Consider the following 10,358-nt stretch of genomic DNA (forward strand, 5'->3'; position numbering starts at 1 on the left):
ACATTGAAGAAGACAATGAATGAGGTGGCAACTAGTTTTTGATGTTCGGCATGTAGTAATGTTTTCTTTGCTTCAGGGCAGAGGGTCTCTGGAACTGGTAGCCACCATTATCAACAGTGAGATCTTGTTCTTGTAAGTACAGATTCAAGAGGAAAGGTAGTTTTACTCTGGGCACATACTATGTTTGAATATCTGTTATTTAAACTCAGTTTCATCTCATGAATAAATGATTTTATATACATTTTGGTATTTAATGAAAAACTTCAGTTGTTATGGTATCCTTCCCATATGCCCTGCCCCACCCTGTGGTGGTTATCACTGTGCTTCTCTACCCAGAGCAGCTGTCCGAGATCATGATATTTTGGAATGCAGTTTGAGTCACAGACATCAGTAGAAGTACACTAGAACAGGCCCAGAGTGGTATGAGAAGTGCGCATAAAATGCCACACAATGATATCATGTCACTTGGTTTCAGATCAGGTAAGCTTAATTACATTTCAAATAAAAAAGGCCTGAAGTTCTGTTAGAGTTATGGTCTCATGTTTATTTTCTCCACTCTGCTCTTCTGAAACCCATGATGTTTGGAGAAAGCTAAGCTGTCCGCTTCTAAAAGATGAACTGGAGAATGGAGATATTTGTTGAAAGAAATAGGGATTGAATTCCTATTATTTTCAGAACAAATACAAGGTCTTTGTGTACATTTAATCAGAACAAGTGATGTTTAAGTTGTTTTTAGAGTCCATTGATTCTAAGAAACCCTCTCTGGTCACACAGGTAACATGGGGAAGAACCAAGATATGGTCAAAGTTCCATTAGGCCATTTACTGGAAATATGTTAATCTCTGCTGAGTCCACTTGCAGATGAGAATGGAAACACACACACACACACACACACACACACTTACTCACACACACACACACACACACACACACACATTTATTTACTCACCAACATGTGGGAACTTAAGTCACATAGGATTTGATTATTAGGGCTGGCGTAACTTTACCAGTAACATGACCCACACCATTCAAATAAAACACTCCCTCTCTAGAATACATCTTCAAACAAAAGTTAACTTGCTTCTAATACGATAAAGATTTGCAAGTTGTGCTTTCCCTACCTCAGAGACAGATTGAAAGGATTTGAACAGCATAAATGCTTATGAGAAAAGTAAAATTAATTATCTTGCCAAATCCCTTAGTTCCAGTAATACAATTGCAAGGGATTCTCCCATTTATTTTCTTTTAACTCTTTATGTTACAATCTGTGATTATGAAAGTCCTCATGAATTACTGTGATATTTCAATGTTGTGTATGAAGCCTGGAGAAACATGCCAACATTAAACAACTCAAATCACCCTTAAAGTTGAGTTTATGTAATTCTAAACCAGGATTCAGCAAACTGTGGTCCACAGGAAAAATCTGGCCTTCTGCCTATGCCTGGAAGTGTTTCTTTTGGTAACCCAGTTATTCTCATTCATTTATGTACCATCCTTTTGACTTTCATGTTACAAAGACAGAGCTGAGTCGTTGTAACAGAGCTGTATGGTCCAAAACCTAAAATTATTACTTCGTGTTTTTTATAGAAAAGGTTTGGCAACTCCTGAATGTATATAAAGAGTATTTCTGATTTTTATATTGGCAACTGGATATACAATTAATGTTAAAATCACAGTTTAATCTTTCTGAAATAATTATGTTTAATCTAGTCTTAGTTACATGAAATTAAACTTCAGATAATTTTACTTAACTTTTTATTTCCTTCACTTATAATTTGTATATTGTCTATGAAATTGAATATAAATTTTGAATATTTTGGAAGAAAACATTTTAATTAGCAATAGTTGCACCTCAGATAAGCCTCATTGGCTATGATACTCCCACTGCATGAAGCTAGAAGAAAATATTTTAAACATCAAGAATAATTTTGATTTTTAAAAACTTTTAAATTAGCTATATTAATTTTTGATTAAAATACATTCAGATTTTTACCCTTTGGACATAGCTACCGTTTATATTTAATTCTTTAAATCACTGAGAATGAGTACAAGTGCAGTTTGAGAGAAATAAAAAATATGCAGGAAAGAGCAAAAGGTGAAAAGAAAAATAGAAATTTTGACATAATGATGTTTTTTTTTTTAATTTTATTTATTTGACAGAGATCACAAGTAGGCAGATAAGCAGGCAGAGAGAGAGAGGAGGAAGCAGGCTCCCCGCCAAGCGGAGAGCCTGGTGTGGGGCTCCATCCCAGGACCCTGGGACCATGACCTGAGCCGAAGGCAAAGGCCCTAACTCACTGAGCCACCCAGGCGCCCCAACATAATGATGTATTTTATCAAGATTGGAGGTAGAGCATAATTATTAAGGAGTTTGTTGGCTTTATTGGTAACTTTGTTTATTTAGGTTTCTAGTACGTGGGCTTTCACCTGTGCTCTTGTCCAATAAATGCCCTGATCAGTCTGAAGCTGAACAGGAACCAGCTGCTTTGCGGTATCTGGATCTGGATAAGTCATCCTAATTTTCATTAGCTTGTCTGTCTGCTCAAGAGTGAACCAACCCTAATCCTGGCAGGCTTGTTGATCAAAAGGCAGAGAATCTCTTAGCTTCTCATTGACAGTCATACTTGACATTCGGAGCTATTGTCAAAGATATGATTGGTCCTAACACTTCATAGTTTCTTGTTTTTCCATAATTATGCACCTGCTATTTGGGCAAAGGCAGTGTTATTTTTAGTAACTAGGATTTATACAGCCTTTCTGACTGAAGTTTTAACCTGTGATTGAAAAGTCATGTTTTTGGAGAAAATGTGCAATAATATAAAACATTTAAATTAATGTATCTTGTTTCTTAGGAATGCTCTAAAAAGCACATGAAACAATTTTCTCCAGCAAATGAAATTAAACTTCTGTCTATTCATTTCAGCCTTAGGAGGAAATGACTGGATTCATTTTAACCAAATATAGATGGTGAAATTAAAATACAGGCCATAGTTATTTGCAAAATTTACCCAATTGAGGGAGGGGCACATTGGAAACCACATCAACAAGACAGGCAGTCATGCTTCAGAAGAGAAACAGAGGTAAGAGAGATCCTTGTGATTTCTGGCATGAAGGGATATGCCTTAGGTAGATGACAGTGTGAACCAAGAAAAAGCAAATAGCTTGGAAATTGCAGCAGCTCACGTTCAAGACTGAGCTTGCAAGTGAACTTCCTCATTGTAACCCAGAGTGAGGCAGTTGAGTTTATTTACTTAACAATTAATGTTTCTTCCCAGCAACCCTTACAAGTGTAGGTTTCCAATAAGGACATTTTAGAACTACATGTGCACACGCTGTCTGAGGTACTTTGAACAACTCCATTAAACTCTAAGCTTTTCTTAAAGACTTTCTGAAATCCTCTCCATTGGATAACTTATCTTCTTTTACCTCTAGCTGGGCTCTGAAGCTTCGTACTGATTTAACTCAATCAAAACATACACAGCCCTTTTACTCTGGGGATATGTTATCCTCCTTGTCTAAGCAAGTGCTGTCTCAAGTGCTCGTAAAGGCTGTCTGTCTCCTCAGCACAAGGCACACTGTGAGTCTAACTCATAAACTAAAACGTGGGTTCTCTGTTTGTTTCTGATGGCTTTTTTGTTCAAACACGATAAAGACCAAAGAAGTTCCACCTGTGTATTTCCACTTTCTGCTTGACATCTCTGAGGCTCAAAAATATTTAAAATGAGAGGCGTCTAGGGGGCTCTGTGAGTTAAGCATCTGCTTTAGGCTCAGGTCATGATCCCAGGTTCTGGGATGGAGCTGCATATCCCTCTCCCTGCTCAGCGGGGAGCCTGCTTCTCTCTCTCCCTCTCCCTCTGCCTGCCAGTCAACCTGCTTATGCTCTCTTTCTCTTTGTCAAATAAATAAGCAATCTTTAAACAATTTTTTTTTAAACGAACTTGGCAATCCGTTCTTATTTCACTCTCTATCTCTATATTTAATTGGCCTGTTTACTATTCTCTGCATTCACTTTAATCAGGAAACGTTCATTGTTCAATGTAAATTCCACTCTGCCCCTTCTTTTCATCTCTGTTGTCTTGAACTTGTTTAGCCAAAGTTTGCATCATCTTCATTTTACAGGACTACGGTTGCCTCCAAACGGGTTTCTGGCTTCTAATTTTGCTCCCATTCAGCTTATTTTCCCTATGACAGTCAGACTGGTTTAAAAAAAAAAAAAATTATCTGTCTTTGACTTTCAGTGTCTATCACCTTTCTGTGAGACCCTCAACACCGAGGTTTACTCCAACATCTACTTCCCTGCCTCAGATTCTACATCTTCTCTAACTTAATCTCAGACATTCTTCCCTTTTGGAATTATGCTCCGGTGGCCCTGGCTTTCCTCATGGCATTTATTCTTGACTCATACAGCACAAACCTAGACTAGCCTAAGTCTCCCAGTCTAAAGTGAATTCTCCCTTGTGCCATTTTGTCTCTCTCACCCTGTTCTTTTTCTTTATAGCGCTTATTATAATTCTCAGTGATATATTTTTGTTTGCTAATTTGTTTATGGTCTTTCTTCTCTATTTAATTCTAAGCTCCAAGAAGGCAGTGACCACTTATTTTTTGTTTGAAACTACAGTTTTTGCTAGATCTTACTTTATATAGTGTCTGACCCATTGTAGGCCCATAATAAATAGTGAATGCATAATTGGTAGATTGAATCGAATGAATTGAATGAATTAACCCATAAACTATTTGGAGGGAAAACAGATGAGAAAACCTTTAATACTGCCTTGAAGGAACATTTTTCTTCCAGGGAAAGAGCTTAAAATACAGTTAATATCCATCAGATAGATAAAGGTTAGATCAGATAGATAAAGGTTATATCTGTGATGTTCAACATATCTAAGGAAGAAAGTTGAAAGGGACACAATAATGATCACAGTTATATCTGGAAAGGTTTGTTGGGACTCAGTTTGATGGTGTTAAAGTATTTGAATTTTAGGTTATAGGGGAGTAAATGTTTTTTTTTTTTTAAAGATTTTATTTATTTATTTGACAGAGATCACAAGTAGGCAGAGAGGCAAGCAAAGAGAGAGGAGGAAGCAGGCTCTCCGCGGAGAAGAGAGCCCAATATGGGGCTCGGTCCTAGGACCCCAGGATCACGACCTGAGCCGAAGGCAGAGGCTTTAGCCCACTGAGCCACCCAGGCCCCCCAGGGAGTAAAGGTTTTTAATTAGCAGACTGATACGGTCATATCTGTGTATGTGTTTGAGCAGAGCAGGGGATTAGTTTGAGCAGGCAAATGAACGGAAGTAGGTGGGACTATTTAGCAGGACACTGAAGTTGTTTAGAAAGGGACCATGAGGCGGTCTGTCAAAGAGTAGCATTACGTCGAATTGACATCACAATAATGTAGGAGGAAAGAATGAATCAACAATGAATGCAGATTTCTGAGTGATATCCGAAGCAGTTTAATGTTTATAAATACACACACATAGATCTTCCTCAATTTACAACCGGGTAATGTCCTGATAAACCCATTGTAAGTTGAAAGCATTGTAAGTCAAAAACACCCACTTAATACACCTTGCCTATTGAACATCATAACTTATTCTGGCCGACCTTAAGTGTGCTCAGCGCACTTACGTAAACCTACAGTTGGGCAAAACCATCTAACACAAAGCCCATCTTATAACAAAGTATTGAATGTCTCACGTAATGTGATGGATACTATACTGAAAATGAGAAATGGAACAGTTGTAAGTGTATCTACTGTTCACCCTGTGGCTGGCTGTCACTGGCCAGCATCACAAGACAGTACAAATTATACCATATGTCACTAGCCTGGGAAAAAAATCAAAATGTAAAATGCAAAGTATGGTTTCTACTAAATTCACATGACTTTCAAACCATTATAAAGTTGAAAAATCATTAAGTTGAACCATCCTAAGTTGGGACCATGCATATTTTTCTGATAAATTGATATGTGTCATAATTAAGCAATATAGTTTTATGCATACTTAAAATACTGTCTCCAACTGATACTTCAGTAGCTGAGTTTCTTCATTCAGTTTCCCCCTGTTATTTCCACCAGAGCCTAGAGTCCTTGTGCCTGCTACCCTGTGGACCCCACTGGGATGGATGAGAACACCAATCTCTCAAAGAAATATTGACATATAGTAGCAAGAAAATCATTGCTTCTTGGGAGAATGAATGAATGATAATATTAGACACACTTTCATCCTTACCATATAAAATATCTATAAAACTCCTGGTTAAATCATCTAGTTAACAATGGGGATAAACACACTAAGCAAAGGGTCGAGTCATTTTAAATTTACAGGGAATCAGCCACAGCCAAAATTTTGGTGTCCAGTTGAATAACCTAATATTAAACAAAGCAAATATTTGTTTTTCCAAAGAAATTAAGATGACAAGGGGAAAATATATAACCAAGCTGATGATACTCCACAGAAAAAGTCAATCAGTCAGTGTTTACATACAATTTAAATTTTGAAGTTTATACAAACTCATTAATAACTCCATCCAGAGTATTGCCTGGCTCATGAGCGGCTAAGAATTATACACCTTTCATAAAAGCAATCGCAGTTCATTTTTTGAGAACATATCTTTGTGGATTACAAACAGTGGGGGAATGCGACCGGCCTTCCTATTCCACTCCATGCCTCATTCCCACTTTGAAGCTGTTACTACTTGGACTAGTTTATAGCCTTGAACTGCTAAGAATTGATTAGACTACATTAATGAGGTACCTTACTTTACAGACAGTGATGGAGAGAAAGAAAAAAAAAAAGTCTTTAAGGGTTTCCAGATAGTGAGCTTAAATTAGCCTTAATCTTTGACAAGCAATGATTTATATATTTTCTTAAACATTTTTGCAGTCCTAGAAAGGTTCGTGTTGGTTTGTTATGTTCTGAGAAAATAGGCTTTTCATCAATTTGATTCAACCAGCAGAATGCACATAAATTGGAGAAAGTAGAGCCTTGGGGTAATGATGCATTACACTTAGGCTACTACAAAACTATCCTGAGCATTCAGATTTATCACATAGGAGGGGTTACTATATCTTGTTATGGTATTATCCAAGACAACCAAACCTCCTAATAAATTTCTGAACTGTTTCAAATCCAGAAAGCAGACCATACAATCTAGAATGTTGTATTCTAATACTTGAAGAGATTCACTCTAGAAAGGAAGCAATTTGTCTTTAAAATAGGCCTTACCTACCAGATTACACAGATATGAATTAGTTTTGAAAACTCTGCCAGCTCTCAAGCACGTATAATAAACTAAAAATAGAAGTAAGTCAGTCTTGAAAGCTGACATGCCTATCAGCAACAAAATTCTGCAGTGGTTTTGTAATATGTTCAGCAGCTAAAATGAAAATGGCATGTTTGCCCCGTGCATTTTGAAAATATAGTAAGTAACTTACAGCATCTCTTTGGTGTTGATTGAGCTGACGACAGAATGACAACAATTATGCAGGTATTCTTTAGTCCATAATGGCATTGACAGAGGGAAAAATGTTCATCATTGGGGCTGAGGTGTCCTGACATTCCCAGATACATACATTGGAGATAACAGACTTTACTCTTAGTCTTTGAAACTGTATTTTTTTTTTTTTGGAGGAATGGGATTACACAAAATCTTAGTTACTAAGAAAATAGAATGAAATCTTTAAGAAAACTTATGAACAATATTCGCTTTAATGTATATTTCATGAAATTAGAGACAATAATTTATATGACAAAAATATAAGAAATGCAAATTCAGTCTAGTTTTTACTTGCAATTTGTAAAAGCCATTTACAAAATCTCTTTGAAATGCTATTTGGCATACCTCATGTATTACCCATCCCAAGGTTCTACTTGAAAATGACACTATGGCATAGTTGTTGAAGGGTGGAAAGTGTGTTTTCCATGTTATAATCCTCAAAGATTTGAGATTTATCTAATGAATCCATATGTGAAGATTTTTGTCAATTCTACAATGCTATGCAAATAAAAGAAATTAGCACAATTCCCCCTTGGCTTCCTCTACGTAAGTATTATAAAAAATCAGTGGGTTAAATATCACTCAACAGAGTCAGTTTTCTGTGATAGGTATGTATTTTAATATGTATTGGGGTATGTGTGTATAGTTGTTGTTCAGTATTATTTCTTCCCACTCCTCATGTGTAACAGGCGAATGGCCTGCCCCAAAGTAATACAGCTGGTCTTCTTTTCTACTCCTTCCCATGCCATCCTATGAGGAGAAGGGAGTGATCTCCAGTTCTTAAGTGGATGGACCTATTCTACTAATGTGCTTAAATGACTGTTTTAAATCACTAGACAGATGAACTATCCAGGTCTAGACTTTGTAGGATAGAATGGGGAATCAAGAGGGTCTAGGAGCTCATTGGCCGCACCCCTTAGCCACATTGTACAGCTTAGATTTTATTAGTGATAATGGTGACACATTGATGTCTACATTTCTGTTACCTGTGTTTCACAATATAGTGCAGACTGGGACAAGAGGAATATAATTTACCTGAAGAGCAAGACCAATCATAGTAAGCAACAGATCACAACAAAATTACTTCAAAGTGCTTCTCTACTATCTGATTTATTTAGATATTTTTCCACAAAGTAGAATCAGCACAGTGGAGATCTTCCTACAGAGTTGTGTATGTGCACATACACACATAAAACTTGCTGCTGTTGTTTTTTTTTCCATTTCCTCTAGTCCTAAATCAAAATAAAATGGATAAATTATAAATATACCATCAATACAAGTAATGACATGTGTTCTTGCTTCTAGCTGGTTCTTGCTTCCTGACTCCATTTCTTTTTTCCATTTTGTAAAACAAAACAAAACAAAAACAAAAACCTATCAACTATTAAAAGACCAAGTAGTACAAAGTTCACTTGAATAACTATTTTATTTCACTCTACTTTGAAAATATGATTGAATAATTTGGCTTACCTTTGAAAGATGTTCTTAAAAATTCTTAAGCCCACCTGAAACTCTAAACTTTATCATCACCATGGGCAATGACACCAGCGGTTCTTACTAATAAAAACTGCTTTATGGGCAAGCTGGTCTCCCATCACCAGAGGTCAAACTCCTTTGATTCTATTTTAGAGCTTGCTAGAGGCAATAAAATAGTTTCTTTACAGATGAGTACAAAGAGGAAATATAATAAATTGTGCATGTTTGGTTAATTATTTTGGCTTAACATTTAGTATTGGCAAAGAGTAAATTTGTAATTAACTGGTTTTGTCTTAATATCCTTTAGTTTAAGATATTTCCCTTAGTTTAAGATATCTCCTTTTGTTTAAGACACACTTTTAATGTTTTACATTAGCATAATGCTTTGTACTTTTCAAAGGACTTCTAAACACATTTTTTTCATTTCATAATCAGAGAGTGGGGTAGTCTCTTCATTTTATATGGATGCACACAGAGATAAGAAGAAATTAAGGGAATTCCTCAAGGGTCCATGACTACACCAGGACAAATGTTAAGAAATCTCTCTGAGTCATTTTCATGGAATGAGACTTGCCTTAGAGCATCCCTGGACTGTTGGCGAAATTAGCCTTAAGCATAAAAATGTAAGCATTTTGTTGAATGTTTTGAGTGTTGGTTTGATTTTGAGCAAGGTTAATTGATTAGTTGGGGTAAAGTGGAGAGTGAAGCAGCTGAGCCCATCTGGTGTCAGCTGATAAGAACCACACCACACATTCAATTTCCCTCCTGGAAAGGGAGGAGCTGCCCTCTGCTTGACAGCTCCATAATGCGCTCCCGCCTCTTCCACCTAATGTCACCACAGGGAGCCCCTGATGGAAACAGTCTCTATCCACTGACAGAAGAAAGAAGGTGGATTTGTGATTTAAGGAGACCTTTAGGATGCTGAAAGAAGCTCTATTCCTCTTGTCCTCCATTAGTGCTCACTGACTACTGACCGTGAAACTGTGGGGCGGACATCCTGCCTTGAGAAACTCTCTTTGCAGCTTCCGGGGAAAAAAGCATCAAATAAAATAAACTTACGTGTTTCACACAAAAGCCTATATAAAAAAGTAGGTGTACTTTTTTTTTTTCTTTAGCCATGTACATATATACTTATGGAAGAGACGAATCTGAGCAGCAAACATTATTGTGGGTCTAATGCTCTTAGCTTCATTTCAAAAGGGAACAAAAAAATGCTCAGATGACTGAAATACTCTTTAAGGTGAAGACATAGTCTAACAGGTCTGAAGAATGATAATCTAGACCATACTTTGAAAGTTTAATGTACAGAGGAGTCAGTGAGGGATCTTGTTAAAATGCAGATTCTGAATCAGGATATCTGATGGGTCTTATAAGTCTGTCTTTCT

Source organism: Lutra lutra, chromosome 1 (genome assembly GCF_902655055.1).
Source record: "Lutra lutra chromosome 1, mLutLut1.2, whole genome shotgun sequence".
In the NCBI taxonomy this organism is placed as follows: Eukaryota; Metazoa; Chordata; class Mammalia; order Carnivora; family Mustelidae; genus Lutra; species Lutra lutra.